Source organism: Ovis canadensis, chromosome 2, assembly GCF_042477335.2.
Source record: "Ovis canadensis isolate MfBH-ARS-UI-01 breed Bighorn chromosome 2, ARS-UI_OviCan_v2, whole genome shotgun sequence".
Taxonomy (NCBI): Eukaryota; Metazoa; Chordata; class Mammalia; order Artiodactyla; family Bovidae; genus Ovis; species Ovis canadensis.
In genome coordinates this window covers 132,469,913-132,475,912 of record NC_091246.1, presented here as the reverse complement: position 1 = coordinate 132,475,912, position 6,000 = coordinate 132,469,913, and positions in this window count along the sequence as shown.

The following is a 6,000-nucleotide window of genomic DNA, read 5'->3' as shown; positions in this document are numbered from 1 at the left end:
CTCCATGTCTTTACATCAGCTTTTCCTTTTCTGGAAATGTCTTTACGCATACTCATCATCAACTCAATCCTTCTCATTTTTTAAATTGTCTCAAATGTCATTTGCTTCCAGAAACCTCCACACTTCATCTATATTACATGTTTGCCCTTCATATTCTCATAGGACTTTGTACTTACATCTAAAGTACATTTGCCAGATTGTAAACTCACATCTGAAGCTGGTTATTTTCAGTTTCTTTCAACCTCAAATATCCTTGATAGGAAGTTGACCAAGATCCAATATTAGCAGCAGAGAAACTTCAATATTTTATATTCATCTTGCTTGCTTTGCTTTCTCATTTCTCCTGTTCTCCTTCTCTAAGATCATGGATATTGTGTTATTATGTTTCACTTTTTTTATTTGGAAGAAATTACTGGAAAACCAAAAATAAGTGAAACCAAAAGAAGGAATTAGGATAGGGAAAAACAGGGGAAAGACCACAAAATAACAAGCTGATTCCAAGCAAAAGGTGAAAGAGTAGTGAGGAGGGCAAGCAGTATACAATAACAGTCTAAGAGAAATGGTCAAAAAATGTATAGTAAGAATTGTTATAAAAATTAGGATTCTGTTTGCAAAAAAAAATGAGTAGATATAAATGAGAATTTAATAAATAAAGAGAAATAATTGAAAGTTTTCTCTGCATGTTGACAATAGGTTCACTGCTTTAAAAGGTGGTATGTATTATATTTCTCTTTCATGTTTTTTATATATGCAGCTATTTCCAGGAACATGAGTCAGTAACAGTGAAAAATTATCTGTTTACAGAATTTGAGTTTGAGGAGGCAGGGACTTTTTATCTCTATGTCCCTGGCACAAAGCACAGGCCTGGATTGTGTCTGTTAAATAAATGAATGCCCTACAAAAAGAAGATAAACCTTAGAGAAAGACAATGCCTCTTCTGACACCATCTTAGAATTACGGCACCATTGAAACTGGCCAGAACAAGGAGGCATTATCTAGAGCAGTGACTCCCAAATTCCAGGCTTCCGTCCAGTGCCACTCAGCACTTAAGTTGTCACTGATTTCTCTGCAATTCAAATAAAAAAAGATACTATAACAAGTTTATCCAAATCTAAATTAATTCCACATTCTTAATTTCTGTAGTTATGTTTTTCTTATTTATTACCTCTAATGGAAATATACATTTATTCAATATGATAAGAATGGATGGTAATCAGTTGGTTTTATTAACATGCTTACTTGGCCAGATAGAAAATTATAACACTGTGATAATTCCCCCAAATTAAGGGGGAAATATTACTGATGTGTGAAATTCTAAAGTGTGAGCATGTCCAGAAAGTGTTATAAATGCCTCGGAAAATAAGAAAGGGCAAGTTCTGAGAATACACTGTGTGATTCACACAAGCAGAGGAATGCATAACCACACAAACCCCTCAGTAACCAGAAGAACAGAGTCACATGACCAAACCAAAGTGACAAAGGGAAATGTGCAGATTTTTTCAGAACTGTGCATAGAATGGACATATGCATTAAAAAAACAAATTATTTTCAAAGAACTTTTTGACATTGGGAAATACTCTGTGAAACACAGAGATCTAAGATTTTACATTATTATAAATCACCTTTTACACAAAATATTTTTATTTGTTTTATTGAAATTTCATTCTGATACCCTACATTTACAATATTTCAGAAGAAATTCATACCACTGGGCTTTCACACAAGAAGATCTGCTGGGATTTTTAATTGGAATTAAGCCAAGTGCAGAATCTCATAAAATAAATAAAAGATTGAGATTTTATTAAATGTATTTATTTATTCAATAAATAGGAATTGAATGAGTCTGCATCTCTAAGAATGTAATTACTGATACATTTCTGTATTAATTTGAATTTTAATTATTTGATTTTTTAATGATTTCTCAATAGTCATTCAATCTTTGTATATTGCTTTAGACATATGATCTTGGAGAGACACAAGCATTCTTAGCGACATAAGCATTCTTAGTGATGCAAGAATCATCTGCTCAGGGCTCTACATGGCCTGTCTACCTAGAGGCATCAAGCAGCCATTCCATCTCTGAAATTTTGCAATGTCTGAAGACTCTGTGTCTGAAAATTGGATGCCGATCCCTTCCTGTTTTTTAAAAGCCTCTCATACCTTTTTACCTCTTAAGGATTCTGTCTCAGAAGCAGAGCCTCACATTCCTCTGTCTGTGGTCCCAAATCCGTCAGCTCCTTAAAACCTGGGAGAACATTTTGTTACCCCTGTTGAACCCCATCGTCCAATCGTTTTCTCTATCAAATGCTTTTGTTTCAAAGAGCGCTTACAATTTCTTTAGTGAGGCTGAGCTTTTTTTTTTTTAACTTTTTATTTTTACTTTATTTTACTTTACAATACTGTATTGGTTTTGTCATACATTGACATGAATCCACCATGGGTGTATATGCGATCCCAAACATGAAACCCCTCCCACCTCCCTCCCCACAACATCCCTCTGGGTCATCCCCGTGCACCAGCCCCAAGCATGCTGTATCCTGCATCGGACATAGACTGGTGATTCGATTCTTACATGACAGTATACATGTTTCAATGCCATTCTCCCAAATCATCCCACCCTCTCCCTCTCCCGCTTTTTAAAACCCAAAAAGCGGAAACAAAAGTTTTGCTTGTTTGTTTGTTTTACTTTCCCACCTATCTACTCTCCTAAGGGGAAATATCAATTTTTTAAAATTATACTTGGTGATTGTCTATATGCATCAAGTATTTTTCAAATATTTAAAACAACTTTCCTTTCAATTGTTGTTTCTCTCTCCCTTTGAGGGTGCTGTGATAATTTTGGTCTCCAACAGGAATTTTAAAAGCTTGATTTTTGTGTGAATACAGCAAGATGTTTGCTGTTTTTTATCAACATTATAAGAATCCTAAGGATTTCAAAAAATTTAATTTCTGCATAATTAAGTTATGATAGGTAGATTGTTAGTTAGCTCAGTCACTCAGTCATGTCTGACTCTTTGCAACCCCATGAATCACAGCACTCCAGGCCTCCCTGTCCATCACCAACCCCCAGAGTTCACTCAGACTCACATCCATTGAGTCAGTGATGCCATCCAGCCATCTCATCCTCTGTCATCCCATTCTCCTCCTGCCCCCAGTCCCTCCCAGCATCAAAGTCTTTTCCAATGAGTCAACTCTTCACATGAGGTGGCCAAAGTACTGGAGTTTCAGCTTTAGCATCATTCCTTCCAAAGAAATCCCAGGGCTGATCTCCTTCAGAATGGACTGGTTGGATCTCCTTGCAGTCCAAGGGACTCTCAAGAGTCTTCTCCAACACCACAGTTCAAAAGCATCAATTCTTCAGTGCTCAGCTTTCTTCACAGTCCAACTCTCACACCATACATGACCACTGGAAAAACCACAGCCTTGACTAGACAGACCTTAGTTGGCAAAGTAATGTCTCTGCTTTTTAATATGCTATCTAGGTTGATCATAACTTTTCTTCCAAGGAGTAAGCGTCTTTTAATTTCATGGCTGCAGTCACCATCTGCAGTGATTTTGGAGACCAAAAAAATAAAGTCTGACACTGTTTCCACTGTTTCCCCATCTATTTCCCATGAAGTGATGGGACCAGATGCCATGATCTTCGTTTTCTGAATGTTGAGCTTTAAGCCAACTTTTTCACTCTCCTCTTTCACTTTCATCAAGAGGCTTTTTAGTTCCTCTTCACTTTCTGCCATAAGGGTGGTGTCATCTGCATATCTGAGGTTATTGATATTTCTCCCGGCAATCTTGATTCCAGCTTGTGCTTCTTCCAGCCCAGCATTTTTCATGATGTACTCTGCATAGAAGTTAAATAAGCAGGGTGACAGTATACAGCCTTGACGTACTCCTTTTCCTATTTGGAGCCAGTCTGTTGTTCCATGTCCAGTTCTAACCGTTGCTTCCTGTCCTGCATATAGGTTTCTCAAGAGGCAGGTCAGGTGGTCTGGTATTCCCATCTCTTTCAGAATTTTCCAGTTTATTGTGATCCACACAGTCAAAGGCTTCATACAGTAATATATCCTGAAGAAAAATGAGATTTCTAATTTAGTCTGAAATTTATAGGATATGAATTATAATTCATACATAATATTATGGTTTCCTAATTTATAATGCTTTTACTTAATAATGGAAACAGCCTCAGGAGATAATTTTCATGACTTTGGAGAATGAGATTTGAAAAATCTAATTATGGTTTCATTTATAGACTGTTGAATATCATAGACTAGTTAGCCCATTTCCAGATATGCAAATGCTCTATCTTAGATAAAAACTGAGGAATAATTATGTTTTAAATACTTGTACTTGTAAAGAGAATAGATTGAAAATAAAAGAGGTTTTTAGTATGAGATAGAATTACTGTCTAAAATTATAAAGCAAGCAATTATTTTGAAACCTTTTAATCCCAGTGATTCTCAATCCTAGATACATCTTAGAAACATCTAGAAAGATTATTTTTAAACACTCATGTCTTAAATCTACCTGTAGAGACATGATTCAATTGATCTAGAATAAAGCATTTTTTCAAAACCACTTGAGATGATTTAAAATGTGCAGCTAGGGTTGAGTGTGCTAGATCTAATTAGGTCAAGGAGCAAATAAACACAAGAAGGAAAACTGTACAATGATAATTTCCCATATGAATAAGATAAACTATCCTGAACTAAGTTCTTACCAAGAGAAGCAGTCTTTCACAATTTAAAAATAAGCAAATATTCTGCAAAGCTCTATAGAAATGACAGAAATGACTGCATATTATTTTTAGGAATCAGTTTATACCATCCCACATCCAAGCCACCAATATCCCTTCCCTGGTGAGTAGAAAGCAAAGGCATTGACTAGGGCTTGGGGTCTTGGAAGGCTGAGCTAGACTTAATGGAATACAAGGCTGGCCCAGAGACTAGGAACTCTGAGAGTCTGGTAAAGCCAGATGTAAGACTAGGTCCAATATGAGAAGAAAACTGGGACCAGAAACAAAAGATCAACAACAAAAAATAGACAAATCAAAGGAAATTATTCAAAATGGAGTTTCAAACAGCAATATTCAGTGGAAGAAAGCATTTTAGTAACAGCAGAGACTCTGTGAGTGTGGAGCACAGTTAGAACAACAATCAAAACATGATGTGACTTTATAATAAATGGTCCTCAATGAGATCAATATTAGTATAATGAAGTGTTATGCTTAACACTACACTGACCTACTGTTTGCAGAAATTGGACAGCAAGTGTGGCATTTTCTAGTGCATGAATTGACATCCATGAAAGTTCTGAGATCTGAGAAGAAGGAGGACAAGACTTAAATATGTAGGCATATGCATGCATGGAACTGGGAATTTAGTGAGGGCAGAAATGAGGCGTTGATAGCAATAGTAACTATCCAGCATGCCTAGACATTTAGGAGCAGACAGAACTAGTATACTTCTCTAGCAGTGCCTAAGTTGCATTTCAGGCACAAGAAATCTCTAGGAGAATAGTATCAGGCCAAAGAGACAGAAAACAACCCCAAATTAAAGTAGGCAACGTTTTACCTGGTCTTCCGCAGACTAGGGGTAAGCCCTCAGGTTTAGGATTGTCACCAGCAACTTGACTTCTATTACATAGAATTGATGTAAGCGAGAGGCCACAGAGGCTCCCTGAACACCTGTGACACAATCTTCAGGAGATAGGTGAATATACATGAAGAGTCTTGGGGATTGAGAGTCTTGCATGAGCAGGCTATAGCTTAAAAAACCCTTTTTATTTGGATATCAATACCGGTGATTTTATTTGTGCCCACAGGCTGCAGCCTGAGCTATTTGAATTACATTATTATTCAGAAAAACACTGTTTTACATAATTTCTATAAAATCATCTCACTTGGATCTCATACAAACCCTGTAAGCGATGACACAGGTTTTATTGCCCTTTTACAGTGAGGTTCAAAAAAGATAAAAATGTACTCAATATCACCCATCATGAAAT